Source organism: Cuculus canorus, chromosome 2 (genome assembly GCF_017976375.1).
Source record: "Cuculus canorus isolate bCucCan1 chromosome 2, bCucCan1.pri, whole genome shotgun sequence".
NCBI classification, from domain to species: domain Eukaryota; kingdom Metazoa; phylum Chordata; class Aves; order Cuculiformes; family Cuculidae; genus Cuculus; species Cuculus canorus.
This window is the reverse complement of record NC_071402.1, coordinates 58,245,989-58,272,771: the sequence shown is the minus strand read 5'-3', so window position 1 is coordinate 58,272,771 and position 26,783 is coordinate 58,245,989. Positions and strand designations below refer to the sequence as shown.

Genomic DNA, 26,783 nt, shown 5'->3' with positions numbered 1-26,783 from the left:
GCAAGCCTGTAAAAGAAAGTACTTTTTTTTTGAAAAATGAGTGTTGGGCTATTGATCATGTCAGGAACTCTTCTTCTGCTCTAACCAAACCAGTTTAACATTACAGAGCATTTAAAAGGCCACTGTTTAAAGGGGAATAGCTAGGAGGAAGGCTTGATGAAAGAACATAATAAAGTGCTATCTTGGTTGACGTGCATTTTGAATTGAACAGTAAAGTGTGTTATCAGCCTGGAGTATGATTCACATTCTGTCAGCATTTTCAGGAAGTGGTAGGCTTTTTTGTAGCAAAAGTAAATGAATGTCATTTTGAATGTGAAATAAGTGCACAAAGCAAGTATCCTGAAGCTTCTTTTCTCTAAGGAAGTTGTCACTTTCAAAAGTCATGAAATGTTTTATCATAAAGGAGAAGCTAGATACTTTTAATCCTCTTCTCACAGCTCACTGACAATTATTTGTAAGAATTTGTATACTGTAATGAAACAATAAAAGCAATGAGTATTGACTCTTAAATAAAAAGTTCCATTAGGTAAATGCCTCAAGGGAAAAATAGGAAATGCAAATCTCTTAAAGTACAGTACACGCTTGTGTTGACGCTGATCCTAAACTGAGATTACATGGGTACCTCCGAAGAGGTAAGATGTATGTTAATAAATGAGCATAGCATTATATTAAGATATTTTTTTTTTCTTAGACTAAGTTGATCATTAGAGCACATTGCATTTATTTTAGATGTCATTTGAAATTAAGACTTTTGGTTACTATAAACTAGTTGTAGTACAGCTTGTACTAAATAAAATGTAATCTCCTCAACTTGGTAACTGATTTATCTACCTGAAGTCATGGTATCCCTCTAAAATCTATTAATCTATCAATGCTTGCCAAATTCTGAATAAAAAACATTCCCATACCTTTGTCGATAATTCAGGTGGCCCATCATACTGACCCTACATGTTAGTAAGGGCCAAATGCACCCATATACGGGCTTGTAATAAACTCCTGACAGTGTGACCCTTTGCATCAGATGAATGGATAAACAGATCATATCTGGGTAAATTCAGTTTTGTTCTCCGTATTTGCAAGTGTATGCTCAGCCTGACTTATTCTGAAAACTAAATATGAGATTATAGTTAGTCGTGGAAGATTTTGTTTATCTTTATTACTATCATTTTTGTGAGAAAATAAGTGATGCAATCTCTGCAATCTCTGTTAACCAGGTCCCATATCAGCTGTGGTAGTGTTATGTATTAGCACCTAATATAGTGCTATAAAGTGGGTGGATTTACAGTAAAGTTCCACCAGAACAAACTTACATTCATCTTTGTAGAGGTTGTACCCAGATCGACTAAAAAGAAACCAAAAAAAAAAAAGAAAACAAAACCCCTAGCTACAGTGATTCAAGTTACAGGTTATAACAGCAATAACCTCTCTGTAACGATGTCTTCTTCCTGAAAGGGTGTATGAAGTTTTCTAGATAAGCAGTAAGGGAATATAATTTTTTTCTAACAATCTAGATGATGAGGAAGTATTTGCAAGTCTCCTAACAGTTTTTTTAAGATGCTGTTGATCTATTTGACAACTGATGTTGTTTAGTATCGAGAGTTGTGCTGAGAAAGCAGCATCACGTCTTCTTGCAGATGATATAACCAGAAAACACTGGCAGACAACAGCTAGCACACAGTAGGGTGAAAGCTTTGCACATGCCCCTTCGAACCAAGTTAGTAACACATTATTTTCATGAGATCACAATTCTGGAAAATTAAAAATTGTAATTGAGGATATAAAAGAAAGAAAAAAAAACAGTTTCTATTATTGGTAGAGTTAGGACTCTGATTATTAGTGAATTTTACAGTGTCACAGGAACTCAGCTTTTAGGTCCCTTGATCCAACTCATTCTGCACTGAGTGCAATCCTTCCACATCAAAGCATGAACAAATGGCTCATGTCTCTATAAGGGGTATATGTGATATTCATGTTTATTCAAGGGCTTATATTTTATATTATAAATCTACCCAGAAGCCCTCTATAACTATATAGTAGTCAGTTAAACAATCTGCAGTTTGAGAGAAACTGCAATAGATTTGAAGTCCGCATAACTCAGCACTACAAGTGAAAGGCATCATCTGCTGACAATCAGTCCAATAGCAAAATGTCAGCGACATGTTAGAATAGTCTCTCAGGCTGAAGGTGAGATTTATGCCTGAAGGGGATATTATTGCAAATGTTGAGTTAACCGAGGGCAGCATAGTATCTGTGATATTAGGAAGATGATTATTCTAATTAATGGAGAAGGGATCTTGATACTGAACATACAATTCTGCTGAACCTCATCAAGGCTCATTTTTTCTGTTTGAATGAAAGAGCACAGCCAGGTATATTTTGTGAAGAAAGCTTATACAATCAAAATGAAAACTGAATTCTCACAGAGGAAAGATTTTAAAAACAAAAGCTGTAAAAGTCCCCTGAAAGTGAGATTCAGTCCAATTTGGCACAATAGATTGTTTCACTGTTGAGCAGAGTCTCACTAACAAGTATAGATTACATGTGTAAGACCTGGTTTTCCCTGCAGCTAATGTATCTAAAAGATGTATTAACTGTGCAGCTCTCCCATTTGCAGGCAGTAGAAAAATTAGGCTTTATTTAAGTATAGTGGGAAATGGAGAAGAATGTGAATAGTAAAGCTTAAAAATGGCCAAATATACAAAAATGTTTAGTGTCAGTAACTGCTTTACTATTCTAAATGGTTTAAGAAGGTTGCACCCTTATCTATAAGTAAAATATGCTGGAATGCAGAATAAAAGGCAATTACATTAGCCACAGATATTAAAATGCCAGATTGGTGAAGGGGAGGCGTGCTATGTATTCTGCAGCAAGCCTCCCTGGAACTGTTAGTGTTTCATGCTGTAACAGGCTGAAAATGAAGTGCAAACTCATCAGTGTAATTATTTCTTCTCTTCCTTTTTTGGTGGCTTTGCTGAAGGATGGACATCTTTAACTTAATCATTGATTACATTTGTTGCTGTATGAAACTGTCAAACAAGTGTGGCAAATCTGTTGCTATGCTGAGTGGTCGGGTACCTTAGTTCCTGTTGTCAAATTTGTAGCTCTGCTGTACGAAAAACAGAAAACCCACTTTTCCCTGCTGGTGGTTTGAATTGCTCTACTTTGTAATGGTGCCAGATGTCACAGTATAAAAGGAAGCCCGACCCGGAAAAAAAGATTGCCATTTTGACCTTCTATTGAATTCTAGAGCTCTTGCCTTTTTTTTTTTATCTTCTGAACAAACCCAGCACTCACAAACATGCTGAATGGAGTGGAAAGAGCAGCTTGAGTCTTGTGAAAGAAGTTACAAGCAGAGCTGAGATGGCTGCTTGCCATATTCACTGTCAGAGTGACATCTGCCACCATTTGCTGAGCTGCTTTTTGGGGCAGGGGGAGGGAAATGAATCTTCACCCCAGCAGGGCTGTCCCTCTCCCTCCATCCTTACCCCTTCCTCACTGCTTGTTTTATCTAGAAAACCTTTTATTTTTCCTTTTAGGAAAGGTAAAGTTTTATTTTATGGGGCTTTCACTTATTCAGCAAAACTCTGACATCGTTTATTTTCTCTTACAATGAGTATTTAGTTCATTATATTTACCACTCCATTTGTCTTGGTGGAATGCTTTTACATCCGTAAAAAGGCTTAGCATTGTAAATCAGAGTGAATACAGCCAGATGCCCGCTTGTATATATAACAGGCCACTTACATGATAAAGGCAGTCCACTTCCATGATTCATTCATCTTAGTTTTTGGATCACATATTTTGTTAAATTTCCTATAAAAAATGAATACAGTAAAAGACATAGTTGTCTCCCTCCCAGGCAGGGAAAGGTCATTAAAAGTAAAATAAGAGAAAATATTCAAAACCATTGTCCACTTGGTGACAGTGTAAGTACCCTTGGAAACCCAACAATAGCATAGATTTTGATCTATCCTCCTAACTGGCTCACTATACAGCATCTTCCTGGACAGAGAAATGCTGCTTGACAGAGGGTGTAATCTCCCAGACCCTGCATGAGGCTGCCTGTATTGGATAAAAATTGCAGAGAAAGAAGGAATAACCACTAGAGAAAAGAGCAAGTGACAGCCAAAGACATAATGTGCAAATCACCCATAAGAACATTTTAAAGCCAGACTATAGCCCTTGCTCATGGTAATTCTTATTTGCTCAATCAAAGAAATCCAACAAGCATATGCATAGCTTTATGATTATATTCAGCAAGCAGAATCACACGGACAGGTATTTTGTTTGATATAAAGCATTCAAGTGGGAAGCTTTTCTTTATGCTGAAATAAAATATATTTTTTGTGTATGGTGTTCAAGAGAGTGAAAAGTAAGGCAGGCATTGTAGACTAAAGTTAAAGTGGGCTGAAAATATAAAAGATTTTAGAATCTTAGCATTAGAACCTGTCTTGGACATTAAAATATGGTTTAGTAGTGACTGTTGAGCTATTCTGATCTGCCCTCTGAGATTTCATGTAGATCAGCATGGGAGGTTAAAACTCTCTGCTATAGAAGAAATGTTGATTTTATTTTATATCTTAATTTTTATGTCTTTATTTCTATCATTATATCTATACTCATATATTTAATATTTATGTCTATATCATTGCATCTTTTTAACATATTTTGTCATCACTGAATACTTCACTAAACTAGGTCATTAATTTTGGGATTGCTTTTAATTTGCACAGAAGAAACAAATAAATATTCACATCCTGAGTTGATTTTCAGTTGTTGTTCTGATTTTAAAATGGAATGCAGATAGAAATTACAGCAGTTATGGGGTTTCTGTTTTGGATCAAAACCACAACTGATAGATTAGACAACAGAGGATCTTGGGACAAAGCTTCACTCATCTCCCTGACAATACTGGAGTTCAAAAAAAAAAAAACAGTCTACTGAAACCCAGAACAAAACAATTTGGCTTTCGTCACATACGTGATGTGATCTTTTGTTAATTGGCAATGCAAGTTTTCTTTACTTTGCAGGGCACTGCTAAGCTATTTAATTGTTTAACTTCTGTGTTTTAAGCACTCAATTCAATCATTCTTTCATCATAATCATCCTTATTTTTATAATTCAGAAAGCATGGTTGGTTGTACATAAATGTGAAACAGTTTTTGACATGAAAATGAAGTTTCATGAAATTGCACATAAACACACACCAAAAAAGAAAGTAAACTCAGCAAATATGACTCTTGCTGGGCCAACAATCCTTCTCCAAGGATTCATACTGTTTGGAGACTTCTATACAACAATCTTTTATTTCTCTTCCCCGTTCATCTATTTATTATCAATCCACATCTTCTTTTTATTCTTTACAACAGTAACTGACATCCATCAGTAACAGCAAGTTCAGGCTACAAGGGCAAGTGATTGTATCCTGCTATAACTGGTCATTGATCTGTGATCATATGTCACACGTATGACAGCACAAGGTCACTCAACTTGTTTCCCTCCATTTTTCATTTCTGCACAAGTAGCTACCATTTCCATGTTATTCCTCCTGGCCAATCATGTTGTTTCTTATTATACTACTTCATGAAAAATAGAGACTACTCCGACCTTTACAAGATATTATCTCCTAAGTTCTGCTCTGCTAACATTTCAGAAACACAATCTCCACTGCAAAATGTCACTGAAGTACACTGTTTTAAAAATATTCTATTACGGGAAAGAACTGCAAAGAAAGAAAGAAACAAACTCATTAGGAAAAAAACTGTTAAATCTGAAGAAAAATATGTTGTAGAGGGGTCATATATCTGCAGGGAAGACATAAATAATAATCCAATGAGAAGTATAAATTCACTCAAATACCTGTGATAGTAACTTTTGTGCATGTAGAGCACTTTAGGATATACTGTAAGAGGCAGCAGCTATTTATCTTTAAAAAAAAAAAACAAAACAACCAAACAAAACCCAAGCATTTGGGAGTTGTGTGAAGTCTTTTATTTAAAATGGATAAACCTGCATATTAAAAATAAATCTCACAATTATGGCGTGGGTAGTTCAACGGCGTTTAGATATAATGCTCTTTATGCATCTCTGTCTACTTGCTTGTAATGTTACCCTCATGATATTTTAATTTCCTTTAAACCAGTTTGTTTTTCCTCTACATTCAAGAGTCTGACTCCATTGTTTGCTCTTAATAACATTTTGTCACACTGCCAACTTATACCTAAATCATTGCACTGTTTATCCCTGGGATTGTGTGAAAGACTAAACAGTATTGATGTTAGTTAGACACATAAATCTCCCAGAATAAACAAAGAAATGCACGTTTGGTTTAAATGTAAAACCGTTAAACTTTAGTCAAAGCAAACAATACAATTAAACAGGTTATGATAAACTAAGATGGAAAGGTTCAGGCTTGTAAATATATGCAGTTGTAAGAAAGCAAACACATCTAAATGACCAGGTTTCTCAGTGTTTTCTTTGGAGAAAAAGGCACAAGGATGAAAAAACCAAAAATATGTATATCTATAGCACATAGAAGCAGTATTAAAACGTAAAAACCTCCATAAATCCATATTTCTGTAGGCTTGTCACCAGCAGTTTAATTTCTGATAGTTCTGTCTCTAGATGTTATATCCAAGAATGTCTATACAAACTCATAACTTACTGTTTCTCTCTAAATTTGTAAGACTGCTCTGATATCGCTGCGGAAAACTGCACCCCTGCCTTCCCCAAAACATCCTTTTTGTTCTCTGCCAAGGACACCATCACTGTAAAACAACACCAATGTCCACTGTAGCTGAATTACAGAGCCTATGGAATTACTAAAATTATGTAAACATTTCTGCTCGAGAAAAATTTAGTGAAAAGATGAGTTTGCCAAATCCGAAATGCTTTGAAAAAAGATATTGATGTTTATTCTCATTGGAAACTTACTGAAGGGTGGAGCCTACATTTCCTCTCCAAAAAGGCTTCCTCTATTATTTTCTACGTTTCAGACTAAGGAAGCTGCAGATCATAATTCTCAGTCTGAAGGTAGGGCTTACCACACCTGTTGTATGTCTATTGATGTAATTTCTATCTTCTTCTGTCACTCTTTGAAATATCAGTGAATGATCATTTCCAACAGTGTGCAAAACAGACTGGAAAAAGAATTAATGGAGAAAAGAAGTCAGAAATGTTTAGACACAGAGAAGCTAATCTGTAGACAATAAACAAGAGCATTCCAGCAACCTTGGATACAATGTTATAGTGTCACATAAAATGATAATCAGAAAGTACCATGTGTATGACAAACATCAAGAAGGAAAACAGTAGGAAAGAAAACACTTTAGAATTCTAGTTAGAGCAGAAAAATGATAAAATGAACAATGAGACAAAAAGCTTCATTGAAGTCTAAGGCACTGCTTGCCTTAGAAGAAACTAAAAACACCGCAACAAAAAAATAATATTCATACAAATAGATCAAAGGATATAAATACTCTTAAAATTTCGTATTATACAGACCTGCCTAAAGGAAAAAAAAATAAAAAAAAATCTGCAGTTCTTTGAGGAGATATTTGGTAATAAAAATGAGATGGTAGCTATCACATGTAGCTTTCGTACTGCGTAAAGCAGAACTGTACATTGGTTTGGGATGTCAGTACTAAAATTACCATTCACAGCAGAAATACAAATGACTGTAACACCTCATCAGATTTTCCTCTGCAAGCATGAAATAAAAATACTGAAGCCTGAAGTCATTTATCTCGTAAGATGGTATTAGTGATAGCACCAATAGTTATAAGATAGGAAATAAAACCTGTTGTCATAATCATTACATGGCTAAACACACAGCCATCTGTCCTGTTGTTTTGTGTCCATCCTCCCTGTCCCTCACGAAGAAAAACTGTCACACCAGTGCCACTGAATTGCAGCACACGCTGACACCGTGCAGCCTGCGAGGAAGATAGACCCTCACTGGAGCGGGAGGAGGGACCAGAAAACATCTCCTCATGTTGAGGAGTTATGAGCTTGCTGACAAATGCTGCTGTTACTTCAGAAGTAGCAAGGCACGTGTGAACACATGGGGCTGGAAGGATGGACATTGTTTCAGCTAAAGTCCCAGTTTACCTCTGTGTTGCCAATTTAAGAGACTTTCAATTATCCTCATCTGAGTGTTCACCCATGCAGCTTTAATAACTAAAATAACTGTGTGTAAGAATGTTTTTTTTTCTGATGGATGTTGTGGTTAAGAGGACATGACAGTGAGCTGCAAGAGTCATTATCTATTAATTTTGCTGGTTTATTTTAGTAAGCAATTTATAGCGTTTCCAGAATGTCTTTTACATTTTCCACTCATTAATTGAGTACCATTTATACTCCTTCTTTTGCATTAAAAGATGTATTGCACTATTTAAGGTCTTAATTTAGTCCATATGTCAAAACTGTATCTAAATGAGCCACATACAGCACTTCTGCATGAATTACATTCTGTAAGTCTTTTTCCTTCTGCCTTTTTATATCTTCGCAGATTCAATGTCTTTATTGATAGGAAAAGAAAAAAAAAAAGTAATAAGTAGTAATATTAAAACACAGATTTGGGACTACCAAGTCAAGTTCTGTCTCCAGAAGAAATTTAAAACACCTGAAAAAAATGTCCCAAAACATTGCACAGAGGTGCAAGTAAGGGAAGTTCTCCCATGTAAACTGGGAAAACATCAGTGCCTTTATTCTAATTCACACGGATATGTTTGTCTTGGTTTTCCCAGACAGTAGCCTATGGTTTTGAAATTCGTAATCCCAGACCTTTTGTTCATCTGTCTTTCTAATCTGTGCACTGAAGATGCTGCTTCAGTCGTCAACAAAGAAGCTGTGTATCTTCTCAAAGAAATGTGCCCTCTGAAACAGAAATCAGTAAGAGTAAGGGGAAGCAGAAGGAAGAGAGAGGACCAAGGCAGACCATTACCAGTGTTTCTACTCGTCTACCTTCTGACAATCTGTAGGAAAATAAGTGAAAAAAAACCCTAAAACAAAACAACCACACTTCCAACTCTCGAATCTACCACAGCGTTATTATCTTCCTCGTTCGTATTTTAGCTACCTGTAATGTGAGCTAGATTCTTTACTAATTTTCATATTTTACCTTTAACATCACCACTGAATGGACTATGGAGTCCAAAATGGTATATTTACAACAGAATACAGGAAATGTCATTCGTCTGCCTGGCTGGCCAGCAGCAGTGACATCTCTCACTGGAAGCAGTACCTTTGCACTGTGTAAATGTGCGTATAACTTAGATGCTGATATTGATGTTCTCAGTAACGATGTTTGTCATCTGCTCCATTGCATAGTTGAGAAGCTCTTTCCCACTTAGCACTACATAATAAGGTGTCACTCTAACAGTTATTTATCTTCTTTATTTATTCAGGGAGTTTGGTGTACTTTATTTCTATTTTCTCCTTTTATGAACAAAGCATGCCTTCGTTAGATTACTAAAGGAACATACAATATTTTTAAGATCTCAATTAACATTATTCAGGAATACATTTTGCCCTTAAAGCAGTGAGTATTTTCAACATTGGTTTCCTTTTGCTCTCACACTATTTTGTGCTAATATATTACTTATTATAAGACACAATATTGCCAGTAGTTAAAATAATGATCTTTAACATCTGTTCTTTGCAAATACCAACTGTTCCTTAATTTGGTGCCATATTTAAAAATAATTACCTACTTTCAGCCTTCCAATTTAATATTAAGTTATATTTCATATCATTATATTTCACTTAGCTGAATTTGTTTTTTTTTTTTTTATTGTACAGTTGATTCTTTTCTTACAACAAATAACTATGTCTCTCACCTTGGATAAATAATTGGATGGATTGAACAGTACTCCTAAATATCTACTTCCATCAACAACTTGCTTCCAAGCACGGCAAAACCAAAGCAATCAGGACATATTAGCACATTATCCTAAGTAGGAATTTAGATATACTAGAACCTGGACATATCTACACTGCATATTTGATGGTATTGTTCTTTCCTAGTAACTACTCTTCTGCACAGAGCCAAGTATTCATTTTTTATTATTTTTACAATTTATTTTCAGCTATACCTTCTAAAACTATATGGCTTAGTCTTTTACTAGAGAGATTTTTACTATAAGGCAAGGCATCTTTATGATATTTCCTTTACATTAGGCTTGTAAATCCCTCTAACCCCTGAACTGCTAATGCACCTGCTCCAAAAAAAAAAAAGAAATAAAAAACAGTTCAGAACCCAAACCTTTAATGTTATAGGTCAGATAGTCAATTTTGGGTTATCACTTTTTTTTGTATTTGAACTTCACTGACACTATTTGCTCAGACACTAAGTTACTCTCCATTTCTTGAAGAAGTGTAGCCTAACCGGTCCTCATGCCCGGGGAAGATATCGTGACACATACTTTCAACTTACTTATCCTGTAGAAAGGCTTCAGTCATTCAGGCCAATATGCACTATTACTACCATTTGAAAAAATTAAGCTCTCTTCTATATTTATCCTGCTCCACGTGAAATATTTTTTTTTGCCTTTCTTTCTTTGCCTTCAAGGTTGGAGAAAACTGAAATCAACTAAAGACTTGATCAGACTCTCAGAACTGATAGTTCAGAAAAAAGAAGTAGGAATCCTGTTATCCCACAATCACTTTCTGCAGCAGTTTTTTAATGTCCTGGACCAGGTTATCATTACCAGCAGCTGAAGAATGGCTCTTCCAGTGTCTTTATTCCAACACTTCTACAATGACTTCTGTAATGATACTGAATCCATACTAGTTCCAATCTATTCTAGTTTTCTGCTGAGCGTAATTTAAGTAACCTTGAATATTGTGAACATATACATTTTCAGGGGGAGCTATGTTCATGCACAAATATCTTTAAGGATGATTGTAAGTGGTTATCTTAGGTTAATTACAATTTAGATAAAGAGGGCTGGAAATTACATTAAGTTATGAATAACCTAACTTGTAAACCTGTATAAGTGACTCATATGGTAAAAATACAGTCAAATATAGTGAAAACGTATTTCATATATATAAAAGGCCTAGATAACATTTTTTTTCTCATAGATAAGAAAAGTAATTTGAATCAATGAAAAATTGAATACATAGATATATATTTATTATTTTTTATTTTATAAATATCTACAGAGATCGAAACTTTTAGTTTTCATTTATACTTCTAGCTGTAATTCCTGAAGGGTGAGACACAGTAGCCAAGATCACACAATTTTTTTCCTGTTTCTGATCTGCTGGAGTCACGGAGTAGAAAATTCAAAATGTTTTATGAACATTTGTTCTTGGAAAATCTCCAGCTTTTCAAACTCACATATACTGGACAACTCAAAGATGTCAAGTCCATTGTGTTGAAAGGGTTCTGATCTGAATAGACAAGTTTTGCAAGCTTTATTTTTACTGCTGATAGAAAAATCACTTTTCTGATATTTTCCTCATTAAAACTAATAAATCATAGACAGATGACAAATCATTTGTTTAATTTGTTAATATCAAAATTAACTCTTAAAAAGAGCAACAGAAACTCTCATTTTTCATTGAAATATTTAGATTGCAGGCTTTGGGGTTTTTTTTGGATAAGTTACTCTTTTCTCTGTATGTACAGTAACTAGCACAGTGAAAATGTTTTTTGTTAGGATCTCCTAGACATTACTGTAATTAAAAAAAATATAAATAGAAATATTAAACTAGTAGGGTATTACTTCAGAATAAATTTATTTCTTGAGCCGTTCTCTTACTTTTTACAGAATTACATTTCATGTAGTTTGAAGGATTTATGAAATAAAATCAAATTGTAAAGATGCAATACGGAAGACTGAGTTGGCTTGTGACAATGAATTCACCTTGGAAGCAAAAATGGACAGAAAATTGAATATAATTAAATATTAAATATCATTGACTTTTAGAGAATTAATAATATTAATAATATTTCTTGTAATACGGAACATTAATTTTATTGCTTACAAATTATGTTTTGTATATATTTTCTATATTGCTTATCCCAGGAACAATTGAAAAATTTTAAGTTGAAAAAAGTATTAAACTATAATATGCAAATTTTGAATTATGTAGTGTTATAAACAGAAGATGAGAAATCTTAAGTACCTTGTTTGATGAACCTTGGTATATTATTCTGAATATTTTGTTTCTGCTTTTTTTAAACACGGCCTTTTTGAAATAGTCCTGCTGGCATTTAATACTTCATATATGCACTGTAGCTGGTTAGTCAGATAAAATAATTGAGAAAAATCGATCTTTGATGTTTGTATCAGAGATTGTTTGGGCATTTATGGACAAAAACATCTAACTTTCACTGCAAATGTCGGTACTAACTACAAGTTGATCTTATTTGTTGTGTTAAGGAAGAAATATTTGAAAGTTAATGTTCCTACTCCATGGGTTCCAGAACGTTTTATGAGCCAGGAGAAAATAATAATTTTTACTTCAATCCATTAATATGATCATTATTTGTAGCCCAGTTTTTGGAGAACTTAGTTTATTGCTGATAATAATCAGATTAAAGTTCACTAAATTAATGAAACTTACTTTTTTTTCTCTAATAATTGAACATGCACAGTGTATATGCTTTGACCTATGAAGAGATTGCAAAACTGAAGCTATTAATATTGTCTTCACCTTTTCTCTTGAATCTATTAATTGAAATTAGAAGGTGACATTCTCTTTTTCATTTATTCTCTGTATTGTTTATGTCTGGATGTATACTAAATAATTCTCTGCTTTGTTCAGAATGTTGAACAAAGTCATAGAAATAACTACTCATGAGCATTTATTTTTTGGCTTGAAAATTTCAAAACCTCATGCAACACTGCAAATGCTAACTCATCTGATGAACAAAGAATCTCAAATTCTGAAACAGTGTGGAACATGAATGCATGTGCTACCAGTTTGAAGCACCAAAATAGTAGAGTAGCTTTATTGGATTCCTCCTAATTAATTACTCCCAAATCTGGTTATGAACAAATGGCAACATACCCACATGATGTTCAAAAACAAGAGTTTATTATTCTAGATAAATTCTCAGAATTCTAATGAAATAATAGTTATTAGACCAATTGCCACAATGATAAGTTTCACTTCAAAATATGTAAAATTAAAATTAATCTACTCAAAATTCCTATTATGGTACCCTTTTCCTTGGTGCAATGTTCACCCTCTCTATTGCCCTGCTGGATGCTGAGGTCAATTGCTTCTGTGTAGGTTAAACGAAATTGTATGCTGAAACCTCAGCATCCCTAATCCTTCACTGGAAAGAGCTAAATATTGATATGGACATCATCTTCCCTTTCACTGCCTCGGGTGATTTTTTTTAACATTTGTAGTACCTTGCTCCTTTTTGTTGGTCTGCAGGACCAAATAACATCCAAATGCACTTTATATGACATGTTTGACATGTTTACCGAGGTTATCAGGTTACATTCTATTCATAAATAGTTGTATCTCACTTCTGGTAACATCTTATGCCCATAATTTTAAGGCCTCAGCTCCTATCCAGTGCCTTGCCTCCTCTATGCAGCATTTCACTCCAGTGTCACAAATAGAATATACCCCCAAAATCTGTTGATTATGAATATCAAGCAGCTACAAAACTGTATACAGCTATAAATACAAATACATATACATGTTTATACATACATAGAAAATTTTACACAGCTGAAGTTAACATAAAATAAAATCAGATAATTATTGACCCAATCATTGTAACTGTATTTATGGATAAACAAACTAAAAATTATCTTTAGACATGAGTCCAGAAATAGCCTGCTAAGTCCTAGAGCATGAACTGTTTCATCATGCAAAGCCTGTAGCCTGTTACAAGAAGTAACATAGTTCTACTGAGCTAGAAGGTTGTGCTAGCTTTCTTGAAAGGTATGGTCCTAAGAACGTGCTTGAAGTCAATTTATAGGATCACAGGCTTACTGATTAATTTTTCTAAAGTCAGGCAAGAGGTCATTGACAATAGAACTCTGATTAATTAATTGTCTTAGTAGATTCCAGAATAGTAAATATTTTTTTCAACACAGAGCCGTATGAGATTATTGCAAAAATTATTCTCTCCAGGTCAGGCCTGGAGCACATTTGTAGGACAAAATTTACAATGGCATATGACATTTGATTTTGTTTTCTGTAATGTGTTAAAACTAATGAGCTGTAAATCTTGAAATTACATTAACAAATACAGTCCAGACTGATAACAGCAAAGTTTTGGTGCAATATTTGGATTTAAGAATTTAATTAACTGGGAAACTAGGATTCTATAGAGATGGCAAAATAGATACCAATGCTGGAAGCAACAACCTGGCAAGTTTGTATAATGTAGTTCTGAACTATATAATTGTGGGTACCAGTTTAGGTCCGATATTCCCCTCCCTACTAGTTTGAGCAATCTTCCATACTTTAAAAAGGTAACGTCTATCACTAGAGAATCCCCTGCAGCATATGGGGACCCTGCATACTAGGATATGTTTAGACATACAGCATTTGTCACAGAGATTAATATGAATGCTACTTTTAAGTTCTCGAAGGAGCTGTCATATTGGAGACTGGCCTAAATAAATGTTACTGATGATCTTGAAAATACTGGGCAATTTGAGGAAATAATACTGCATTTCTTTTGCATTTCAGAAAGCAATGTATTTGGCCAAGGTCAAAACCAGATAGCAGAGCTTCAGTGTTTTGTACCAAACCCCAGAATCCAAATGCCTTCATGGCATCCCTGCTAGATTTATCTTCCTGAATCCCTAAACCCTTTCTAAAATTTATGATCATCCAGAGGTAATGATAGTTCTTTCTCCTATCAGCCTCCTTCCCTGTGTGAAACACCACAACCTTGCTGTTTGCACAGGAGGTGGAGTGGCTCCTGAAGACAGCGGGCTGACCACTGTGTGAGCTGTTCTCTGTCTGGCTGTGAGTGAACTGGCTAACACCCAAGGCACGGCTGACCTTGCTCCAGGGCTACCCACATCTTCATCTGTCTGGGACCTTGCTGTGTTTCTCATAGGTCACCCTCCCCTTCTCCTGACTGCTAGAAAAACTGGTCCTCCATTTGGCTACTTTCCAGCCTATCCAGTCACAGTTTCTCCATCTGGTTTATTTGTGGAAAGATGAACTGCATGTTCTTAATTTAGAATAGCCAGTCTCTCCTTACTTTCACTCCCCTGCCTACTTACTGCACCTACAACATGGTCTAATTTGGCTAGGTTTCTGCATAACTGTGGAGAGAAAATCTGGCAGCTTTTTTTCTTTCTCTCCCTGTTTTAATCTCTTTTATTTTTTAGTTTTTTTGTTTGTTTGTTTGTTTGTTTTTGTCCATTACTTCTTTTCTATTCTTCAGTAGCTGGCAGAAAGTTTCTCAAGTACTGTGAAATTGCCACTCACAAGATCACTTCTTAACCTTCACACAGCTTTCCTGTTTATTCTCTGCTGTTTTATAAAAACAATTCCCATCCCCCAAACCCAAAATTTTGTTATATTTCTACTGTATTTTCACTGCCTCTTTGATACACCAGTATAAACTACACATCTATATCCTTTTTTCTCTCTCTGGTGAGTATATCCCTTTAACAACACACATTCATATAAATGAATGCCATATGAACATCTTAAATCCTTGGAATCAAATGGTAAAACTCATAAACGGATGATGATTTTAAAAATAAGAGTCTATGTAAATGCATTCAGTTTCATATAAAATACATCAGTGTAACTAGGCTAATTTTTCTCACATTTTATCACGAGGTCTTGTTTGTTGGTTGACTGTGCATCTGACTCTAACAGTTCCTTGCATTTCCATGCTGTTACTCATGTAGCATTCATGTCAAGGTCTTCAGCTGGTGCAACTGTTGTAGACTACCCAGCAGTCAACGAAGCTAGATAAGTTTATATCTGCCTATCCTGCTCACAAATCAAATAGGAGCATTTTACAAGCAGCAGTTGCTCAGTACTATCTGACCTATCTTTGACATTTAAAGACAGGATGGACTTACATCATACCTGCTATAAATCTGTGTTAGGTAATGTTAGATTAACTCCTTAATAAGAACTATGGAAACATTAAAAAATAAACCACAAAAACAAAACGCCTCACGTAAAATTTTATATTGTTCATGAGCATTTCAGTATTCTGGTGTTTAACCCCCACAAAACGATCCACTGGTTGCTTTAATGCTTCCATTAATTTTAGTGTAAATTCAAATATTATTAGACAAAAAATGCTGCTAATACTTACAGTTATCCACAGATACCAGATAAGAGAATTTCATTGTAGATATTACAATGAAAAATACAGACAAGTAAGTCACATTGTAATCTTTATTTCAGCTACTTTACAGAATTTAGAATGAAGTTTTCAGCCAGGTCCTCTTTTTGAGGGAGTAAAATGTTTTAGACTCAGATTATTTTTGTTTGCTTTTGAAAAAAAAATATTTAATTTAACTAAACCAGCAATCCTTTCAGTCTATGGCAGGTATTAATGTGGTGCGAGAAATAACATACCCTCTAGGTAAAAAAAAAAAAAAGAAACAACTTGGGATTAGTGTCATTATTATGATATCCGAGATTAAAATGTTGTGCTATGGTAAACTCCATATTAAATTCTCTTGTGTCAAAATTCTACTTTTGCACCTCATGGGAAAACACAATTTGTGAAATAAAGAAAAATTTCCACCCCCCTGAATTGGAACAACAATTAAAACAAGGGGGGAATTCGTTTTTTAAAAAAGGAGGTAGGAAAAGTAATTGGTTTCAAAAGAATCAAGGTTCTTCTAATTTCATTTTTGCTGAGTGGCAGACTTTTTCTCAGGGTGTAACTGAAAAGCCCAATTTTTTCATTCCAGAAAACCAGAAAACTCAAATAAACTTGCTTTACTGCCTTCCCCTATCCTGTTCCTAGAAATCAAAAAAAAAAAAAAAGTAGAGATGAAGGGTAGTCCGTGGAGCATGGAGTGAGGACACCTTCCCTTTGTCATCTTCTTAGTACTTATTAAGAACAAATATGCCATTCTTTCCTCTTCCTCTTGGTAGGAAATACGAAATGTGGATCATTTCCTTATCTAGCAGCCAGTCTCAAAAGCTTTTACCTTTTCTCAATTGTTTTTGAGCTATCACTCAGATTATGCTGGTAGGACAAGGGATGAAATATTAACATTATGAAATTAATTAGACATAAATCCTTAATTTCATTTTATTTTGTTGTATTTAATTTCATTCATTTTTTGAAATGGAAATGTCATGGGGATTAATTAAAAGAAAAAAAACCCACCCCAAATATATTAACATTTCTGAAATTGGAATATTCCATTTAGTTTTGGAACCAGCAGGGTTATTTTTCTGCCACTGAAGGTTGTGCATAAATGTCTTTTCCAAATTATGTTGACCTGACCATGTAGTCTCTATACCAGTTCTCATTCTAATCTCTGCACAAGTTTTTATACCGAGAGGTTATAATGAAGCAGAACACTGAGCTGATCAGTCATAGCTATAGATTTGATTTCACGAACTTGCATTTAATATTTCTAATATTTCTTCTACCTTCATGGTAGTTTTGGGGTTTTTTTTCTCCTTGTAACTGCGTATAATAATATTTACTTTGCTATGTACTACAGAGGTAGAATAGCCTTCTAACATTTGCAGCAGACCTATCATATATGTGACAAAATGTATGCAGGTTACATAGTTAACCAAATGGAAATAAATATTTGTCTTGTTATCCTTCAACATATTTTATAGTAATTCATGACTGAATTCTGACTTGAGCTATATATGACCAGTATCTAATATTAGATGCTGCCCCTTCTGCAGGAAACAGGTGGGAGAATTTGAACTAGTTATTTACAGGAAAAAGTTGCATTCAGTCTCTTCTTAGGATGTGATCGTCAGCATGAGACCTTGAGCTAAAGACAGAGATGAGACAACATCCCTAATTTCGTTCAATCTATAGCTGATAAGTGTGCAGCAGTAAGAGAATGACGGAGCTCTATTCTTTCAAGAGGTCATACTGAAGTTTTCCTGCCCTGAATTTGCTCATGTCGACTGTATCTTGTGGTGGAATATAAACAGGTAAGATAATAAGATCTCTGCATATTGTTTTCCAAACGTAATGCATTCTATCATAACAATATTCATTGAGAAATGAAAAGGGAAGAGGAAAGAAAAGTAGAGGAGAAAGGGGTCATCTTTGGAAAGGTCTGATTAAAGTCTGATATTCAAGTTCTTTTAATTAAGAAGGTTATGCACCATTTCCACAGACTTTTCACACATATTACTTAGCACACTCTTTAAGTAATTATGCTTCATTGCAATTCATTAAAGTTATTTCCCCTCTGGGAAAAAAAAAAAAACAAACAAACAGAAGCAAAACAGAAAACACCACCAAAAACTTAAAGCAAGCAGAGAATGGTGTCGGAAAAATGCAAAACCAGGCAAACTGATCACTAAATATTGAAACAAATAAGACACAAAAATATTTTGAAACTGATTTCAAACAATTCTATGAAAGAGCCTTATTGACATTGTAAATTAATCCATGGGTTTTTTTGTATTTACAGTGTCTCAAGTGTAGCTTCTAACTTCAGTTCCAGAAGCTCTGATTTATTATGTAATTTAGTGGGAATTGAATTTTAGCTGCAGTAGAGTTATTAAAGAAGCAGAAGAAAAGAAAAATACATTTATTCAACAAAACGTTTTCATCCAGTGTAGTATGTTTATTTTGTATAGTGATTAGCTAGTGTTCAGCAATGCAAAAAAAAATATTGCTTTTGAGCCTATGTAGTTCTCCAAACCCTACTTCTCCTCTCTCTCTTGCTTCCACTTTGCTGCTCACTTGGTAAAACTCACTTTGGAAAAAACTGCTTATTTGAATCCTCATAAAAATTCTATCTAAGAATGACAATGATGATGATGATGATGATGACGACAATGATAACCCCACAATCACAAATCCCCAAAATTCAGTATTGAATATTCTCTCTTGAGAGAGAAGAAGATGTTATGAATGCTCTCATATCTCTTGTTCATACCCCATGGTGACGATTTTCACAGCACCTTCTACACATTTTAGCAGAGTTGACCTGGCTGCTTACGTAGTCTGAGCTTGATGTAAATTCCAGACACCTAATCCAAATATAATAGGTTTTATTTGGGTATAGGTGATTTGGGAGAATCACCCCCCTTGAAGCCTCGAGTTCTGTCCCTCTGTTGCCCTGTCCCTCACTGAGGGGATGTTAATTCAACTTACTGTAATATCAGATTAATTTTGGAATAACCTACTTTGTTTTCTCCATGATAGATTTGTAAAAGTTTTAAGCTATTACTTGAAGGATTGAAATTCTATATACAAAACAAAAATAATCAAAGAATAAAACTTCACTTTTGTCATATTTCATGCCAATTTTCTGTAAAAGTGTAAAAACCTCATGACCTGCATGATTTTCAGAGACCAAGCAGCTCCCTTTTCTCCTAGTTTTAGTTCACAGGAGCAATGTATTTCTGTGCAAAACCAAGGACAGGACTGACTAGATAACTCTTTATTTATAATACTTTTATATGACAGCTAGCCATGGAACTTTGCAGATGGTTGACTCATATCATCTAACTTTTTTCCAAAATATGAAGATTTTTACACTGCTTTATTTAAAAAAAAAATTTCAAAAATCACCTTTTTTTTTTTTGTTAAAATCGTGGCTTCTTATTCACTGCAAACTTAAGTACATGCAATTTATTAATTCGTTATTCACCTTCTACAGACAAATCTCTTAAAAAAAAAAAGCATCTAGCTTTTGGGCATAAAGTTTGTTTTTTCTTCCCTGTCTTTTATGACAGAAATTCCCCCTCAGGTGAATAGAACTAAAATCCCACCACTGAATTTCTTTTAAACTCAAGCCTTGGGCAAATACAGCCCACAAATGCAATAGATGAATAATTAAACAATAAATAATTGAAATAATAAGAAAATAAATATGTGATATTTTTGATGCTTTTTTAATTATTATTATTTTGGTTTCCTTGTCTTTCCCTTTTATTTTCCAGTATTGTTCAAGAAAACACTTTGTGCTTGCCCCACAATCTCTCTGTATTTTTAATTATCCTCATACTGGAAAGTTATTAAGGGAAGAATGAAGTGAGTTCATTGAGTGAACTGAAGAGAGTGAAATCTAAGATCAGTCCAATTAGGCAAGTGTCAAAGATGAGAAAACAGTCTTATGAATCTTCTTTAATGAGAAATGGCCCCTTTTTAATCCTTTTTTTTTTAAAAACGGTGTCCTTTATTCTACTTAAAAGTAAACAGTGCTCCTAGAGTTTCCCATCTTTATTTTTCTTTTAGTTTCTCAAATAATTGAATAGTTTTTCCCTTAAAAAGAGTTAATTAACTCTACTGCATTCTCAGAACTGCCTTTTTATAAGTCATTATAGCACATACATATATATCCGCGAAATAGAACTGAACAGAAATTTAACTTTAAAATAAATTAATAGATAGCATATTAAATTGATTGAACAGTAACAAAGTTTTAAATTGCATAGACATTTTAATTACAATTTTAATTACAATTTTATCATCATGTTCTTGCCCCTAAGCAAGCTTTTGTTGTTTTTTTTTTCCCCTAAGCTATAGCTTTTGAATGGATAAAATTCCTACTTGAAATAACAACAGACACAATGAAAAAGGAAAAGACTGCAAACTGTTTAACTGGAATTCTGAAGTTTCCCTCTCAGTCCCCACTGTCTATATGACAACTCATTTATTTATTTAGGTAAAATAAAGAAATATTTACCTCTTTCAAACCTCCAGTAAGGTTTAACTCAGGTGATGAGTAGAGTCCCTCATGTGTTCCCCAGGAACTGAGTGCATACTACTCAACTAATTTCTTTCTCTCCTTATTGCTGCATATTATCTGTGCCATGCCAAAAGTCCCTCTTATTCTGGACAGTTCTCATCAGTCCTTACAGAAAAAATTCTGTTCCCTTATACAGCACATCTTACTCACACCGTATCCTATGACAAGATTCAACATCCTCAGTAAATGAGCATATCTTGCTTGGCAACTGTCAACAATTTTACCCTTTTCTTACACCTGTGCCTAGTTAATTCTGACTTGATAAATGAAACGTCACCTCTTCTGTATTGCTAGAAAGCCAGTGAGAAGAAGCAACATTAAAAAAGCTGCTTTTCCAAGTGGTAAACGGTAGCATATCTCTGAATTCAAATTACTTTTCTTCAGTTTCCAGAGATCTTAGGAAAGCATCCTTTTCCTCTTCCCGTTTTTCTATTTTTCTTCTACTGTAACTCTCCTTGTGCAGAACTGATATCAGATTATGAACCAAAAGTAGTATGTAACCATTCTTACTATAACAAATAGCAGCTGTTTCCAAATATTCCTGTTTCTTTAAAAAAAAAAATGAACAATAAACAACAGTGATAGAAACTGCAGAAGATATAAAAATGTGATCTTAGATTATATTAGTTTCATTATTCTAATCTAATATCAATGTTTAGGCAAAGAAATCAAGTTATGCCTAGCACAGGCAAAATTATTTATAAGAAATCTTTGTCAACTTCTTTTTGATATCTGATTTCATAAATAACTAAATAGCCATTACTAAGAAGACAGTGTTATCAAAAACCCTTAAGTTGCATAGTAGTGTAATTTTCACTCTGTTCTGAGAAAAAAATTAACAAGCTAATCTATCTACTTCTTAGACCTGAACCTGTGTATGAATCGTAAGTTGTGAGTTCATTTCCAGTCAGATGCAGAAAGCATATTGCTTTTACTGAAGTATTTAGGAAAAGAATCCTCAAGAAATTATCAGATCATCTTTGAAAGACTTAGAAGAATACCTGAATAATAAACAAAGATTCTGACAGATAAATGCACATATTCTGATAAGTAAACCAAGATCCAGCTGCTCAGATTGTTTATACAATACTTTTCTATAGAGTATGACATTTTCTGACATTGTCAAGATGGATATAACAGAAGGACAGTTTTCCAGTGTCACTTCAAGTCCATCCATTTCAAGTTTTAAGGTCTGTCATATTAGATGCTTTTGCATTTATTTGGAAGCAGCTGATTTGCCCCTGACATTTAGACATAAACACACTAAACAGTGATTCATTTTTAGCCAATGTAACAGAGTTCACAAATGCATCAACCAGAACTGCTCCCTTTGCAGACCGTCTTCTGCTCTGCTATTGTTCGCTGATCTGGCCACACTATCTAAAAGTGTTTTCTTATAGTATTACATATTACAATACTGAAGAATAACTTTTCCTTTCACCATCTTTTGTATTCTGACCATGAGATTCCTGAATATTTAAGATCTGCAGGGACGGTCAGAATCTACTTTCCTTCTCTACCAGGAAAAAAAAAAAAAAAAGTAAAAATATCTGACAAAAGAGTTTCAGTTTCCATAAAAGTAGTTGCTAAATTTTCTTAGACTGCATGAAGAAGAAGAAAGAAAGAGGGAGAGGTGACTTTTCTCAAAATGTCAAAATTTTCGATTTAAAGAAGAAAATTTCAAGAGGAAAAAAAAATCTGTCAACTGAAGGCATATTTATTTCTTAAACTATTAATTACATAGTGGGAAATCTAAAATTGTCTTATAAGTTTTCAGGTGCACTTCTTTAAAATTTTATTACTAACAGGATACATTAAATCTGACTGTATGTTGTGTTTGTTGTTTTACCATTTAGGACGCTTCAGAAATTTTCTTGGCCTGCAGCTAATACTGATGTAGCATTCAGCTCTAAATAATCTCACTATATACATGTCTTCAATAATCATTACAAAAACTTTACTTTAGTCCACAGTTCTTTTTTATTCCCAAAATAACCTTATTTCATTCTGAAAACTCAAGGAATGCAGAATGAACATTTGACTTATTGTTCAAAATTTACTAAATTGACATAAAATAGAAGTTAATCTCTATGAAAAAATTATAAGATGATGTATAATTATTCAACAAGATTTTAAGGTGTTTGTCTGTTGTTGTTTTTTAATGAGGATTATACTATTTTCATTATATTTTTCTGCTGACTATAACACTAAATAAACTTTTGTGGACACTTGCAAAAAAGATAAAGTGTTCATTTCATAAGTCTCTCAAAATACATAAAGACATAAACCAATGCTTTGGGCACGTGTTTTTTTTTTTTAGCACGAAGATATTATGATTCTTGAAACTAGATTATTTGGGAAAAAAAAAAAAACAAACTAAAGGGAAAATAACAGACTGCAGAAACTCACTTCTTTGACTAACTTTTTTGACTACTCTAAATTGATCACTTGTTTCCCTGATCTCTCTGTAAACAGAAGGCGTTTGCCTTTCACTTGCAAAATATTCTTACACAACATGGATTACCTTCCCACTACTTTGGTTAAATGCCAGGGAGTACTTCACTTTTCCATTCTGAAAAAGAAAATCAGCTTGTATTTTGCTTGCTAGAGCCTTCTGCATTTTAATTCTGAACTCTAAATGAACATCAGAGCCCTTATGATGTTTTGCACAAAAGCGCCTGTGTTCGTAGTTTTACTTGGGGCGCCCGAAATAGCATGCAGTAAGCAGTGCCATATTGTGAGTTTTCAAAACTAAAAGCAGAAGTGGCTTATACTGGCAGGAAGCTGTAATTCCTAAAGATTACTGAGGATCTGTGAAGTAAAAGAGAACTGCTCACTTCTCTGCATCAGATGTTTAATTCAACTTTTACTAAACTCATTTCTTTAAACCTAGAAGGCCTTGAGGTTACACAGGTAAGATCTCCATCTTTTTTTCTTTATTATCTCTGAAAAGGAATTTTAAATCATTTAACTGGGTATCTGCAGTGCAAAAAAAAACCCACAATGGGCAAAGACAAACCCAGAAGCCACTCAAAATCTCCAGAAGGAGAAATATGGTTTTTTTTGTTTCCTCAGAGTCCACTGAATAACTTCAATATCAGTGGAAATTCAACTTTCTGAATTGAATTTATCAGAGGAAATACTTACTATACTTGTTTTATGTTCAACTTGCACATTAAAATTTTCGTGCTGATTATCAATCTGTTTTTGCAAGACCCACAGCTCTGACAGACCACTTGTGTTTCCTTTGCCTACACTCGTGCAAGTGATTGCCATTAAAATGTGCTTATAATTTCTGCAAGTGACATCAAAAGAGTGAAAAGTGTCTTGTTTTGCAGGAACATTTACAAATACTCATTGGCTTATTGCTCTACTTTCTACTGTAGCAATTTTTATTATTATTATTTTCTTAGTTTTACAACCACATTTCTATTCCCATTTCTCTTTATAATTCCACATCTATCAAGTGCAAAATCTTTCAGACCTCAAAAAAAAATGGATGTTTCTACTTCTGTTGGTTCTTAACTGTAAAATGGTAATTTCTTAATAAATAAAATATTCAAAGAACAATGTGGTATATATACTATCAAAATATTAGCATTACTTGTTTATTTCATAAGCCTTCTATCGGGACTTATAGCTGCAATTTATTTTCCATGTTCAAGCTCTGCAATTAGACAGTAGTCAAGAAACAGCTGGTAGAATATAGACCAGAAATAATTAATAGCTGTTGATTGGTTACTAAAATGCTGAATGTCTGTCAGCTTGTTCATTTCTACAAATTATTTTGGCATGAAACTGGTATGAATTACATGGGTTTTGGATTATATAATTATTTCTTAATTTATTTTAATTTAGAATTAATTGTGGTTGCAAAAGCACTCCAGATAAACTACTTTTAATTTACACCAAGATAAATTTGCACTAAGATGCAAAAAAAAATTGTCCATGGACTCAATTTTAGGAGTTATAGTGACACATTTCAATGTTAAGCATTTTTCTGTTAGAAGCGTTGAACCAAGCACTTACTTAAAATTAATGTAGAGCTATGTTTGGAGTTTAGACTTCCTGCAGTTTTACAGACTAAAAAATGCATTCGTTTAAGAGCTAGGAGAAAAGAGAAATCCATTCTTTGAATTTATTTTTAGGTAAAGGAAGGAGGAAGAAAGAGGGACTTACCCACAGAATGCTCTAAGTAGCTTGAAACTGAAAAACAAAATTACAAATCTTCTATGGAAACTTACACATCTTTAGAACCCAAATGTAACTACTTTAAACTAGTGTTAGGTGATAGAAATTATAGTGCACATTTTACAATCAGAACTATTAAAATGTAGAATATTTTACAAATTAACTCAATATGTTGCCTCTCTGTTTCAGCATGCTTTACAGTTACTGACAAAGTAAATATCAGACAATATCAGCACATCTTGATATCAAAATAACAAAGCAATATGTGAAATGCTATACAGACAGATTTTAATGACATTCACACTCTAAGCTACCTGTTGCTTTTCATCATCACCCTTTTTTTTTTTTGCTTAGATAGTTTATAACTCCTTGGGGTGAAATTTCCATTGTGTAATCTTTGCATCATATTTACTGTAAATATACTTAGAACCTTATTGTTTATTTTCATTAGAAAATTTGGCTGTTTCTTAGATCAGTTTAATTTGAAATGGGTAACTTTGCCATCAGATCTTACAATACAATTGATAATGCTAAATTCAAATGTTGGCTCTTTTGTAAGCGAAAACCATTCTTCCTGTTTTAATTTGTAAGTCATGGAAAGCCTTGATCTGTACCACAGGCAGTAGAAAAGAGTTCCACCACACTCCCTATTTTTTTCTCTTTCACCTATGTTCCCAAGTCCTCTTGAGTCTATATGATGCTAAAGGATAAAAGGTGTAACGGAATGTATTCCTTACTCATCCCTGCAATATTCTTAACCCAGCAAAATAATTCTTTCTGAAGATGAATGAAAGGAGAGACCAGGTTGGAAAGTGTGTATGGTAGCCTCTGTTATCCTGGTTATCCTTAATCTTGTAGGAGGTCTCACTCTAGACTCTGCTACATAGACAAGGTACAAATCCATTACAGAGGAAGTTAATAATCATGCATCAAAGTCAACAAAACCACATGGGACCGACCTGGGAACATAACTGTGCTTTGTATACACAGATCCAGGTATCCTCTCCACAGCTGCATTGCCTGTAGAATAAAAAAAATACAGTTGCTGTTGCTGACAGACTGCGACTGTTAACAATGTTTGCAAAAGGACATTATTCTCAGGCTTTCTGTCAGTGAAACAAACACCATGAGGACCATGTAAAAGGAAAATATTAGATTAGAATCTTTCATTCTCAGGCCAATGACCTAATGGTTAAATCAAATTCCTTTTGAGACAACAACACTGGAAACATTCAAATACAAAACAACAATTGAAAATTGGAAAAGAAATGAAAAAGAAAGAAGTAAAGCCTTATCAAGAGGTTGAAAATATAGTACTGGAACTAAAGATACAATAATACCTGAAATAAGATTCCTAAGTCTATCTTAACTCTAAAGTTCATATACTCCAATGCAGTGTGAAATTTGTGGAGGACAAACTCCTTTTAGCAGCAGTACTGTTTTTTTCTTTTTCAACCAATGAATGACAGTTGTTGCAACCTTAAATTTGCTAACTGAATATTAGATGAAGTGTAAACTGTCACTCAACATTTTCCTGTTTTACTTTTTACATGTAATTCTGATACATTGGATGGCAAAACAAATCCTGGAAGAGCAAATTATAAAATATAAATAACAGAAGAGTAAATTAATTCAGTGTGACTGAGTACTGGTTTTATATATATCTTCTGATTCAAATCCATCCAGAATCAAATATGTCTGCAAAATAAA

General features: G+C 33.9%; 1 protein-coding gene and 1 long non-coding RNA gene across 2 annotated transcripts in view; one reads left to right on the top strand and one right to left on the bottom strand.

Moving 5' to 3' along the window:
* The window catches only part of LOC128851352 (uncharacterized), a 34,467-nt gene extending 13,375 nt beyond the window's left edge, over positions 1 to 21,092 (bottom strand). Inside the window, exons 1-3 of the long non-coding RNA XR_008448713.1 lie at positions 20,820 to 21,092; positions 7,044 to 7,139; positions 3,745 to 3,813 (exon numbers count right to left, since the gene is read on the bottom strand). This is a non-coding gene — a long non-coding RNA (uncharacterized LOC128851352). The remainder of the gene's footprint in view (positions 1 to 3,744; positions 3,814 to 7,043; positions 7,140 to 20,819) is intronic.
* A 2,434-nt stretch (positions 21,093 to 23,526) lies between these two features.
* Positions 23,527 to 26,783, top strand: part of CDH19 (cadherin 19) — a 69,756-nt gene continuing 66,499 nt past the window's right edge. Inside the window, exon 1 of the mRNA XM_009555237.2 lies at positions 23,527 to 23,795. The gene's annotated coding sequence lies outside the window, so the exon portion shown is untranslated. The remainder of the gene's footprint in view (positions 23,796 to 26,783) is intronic.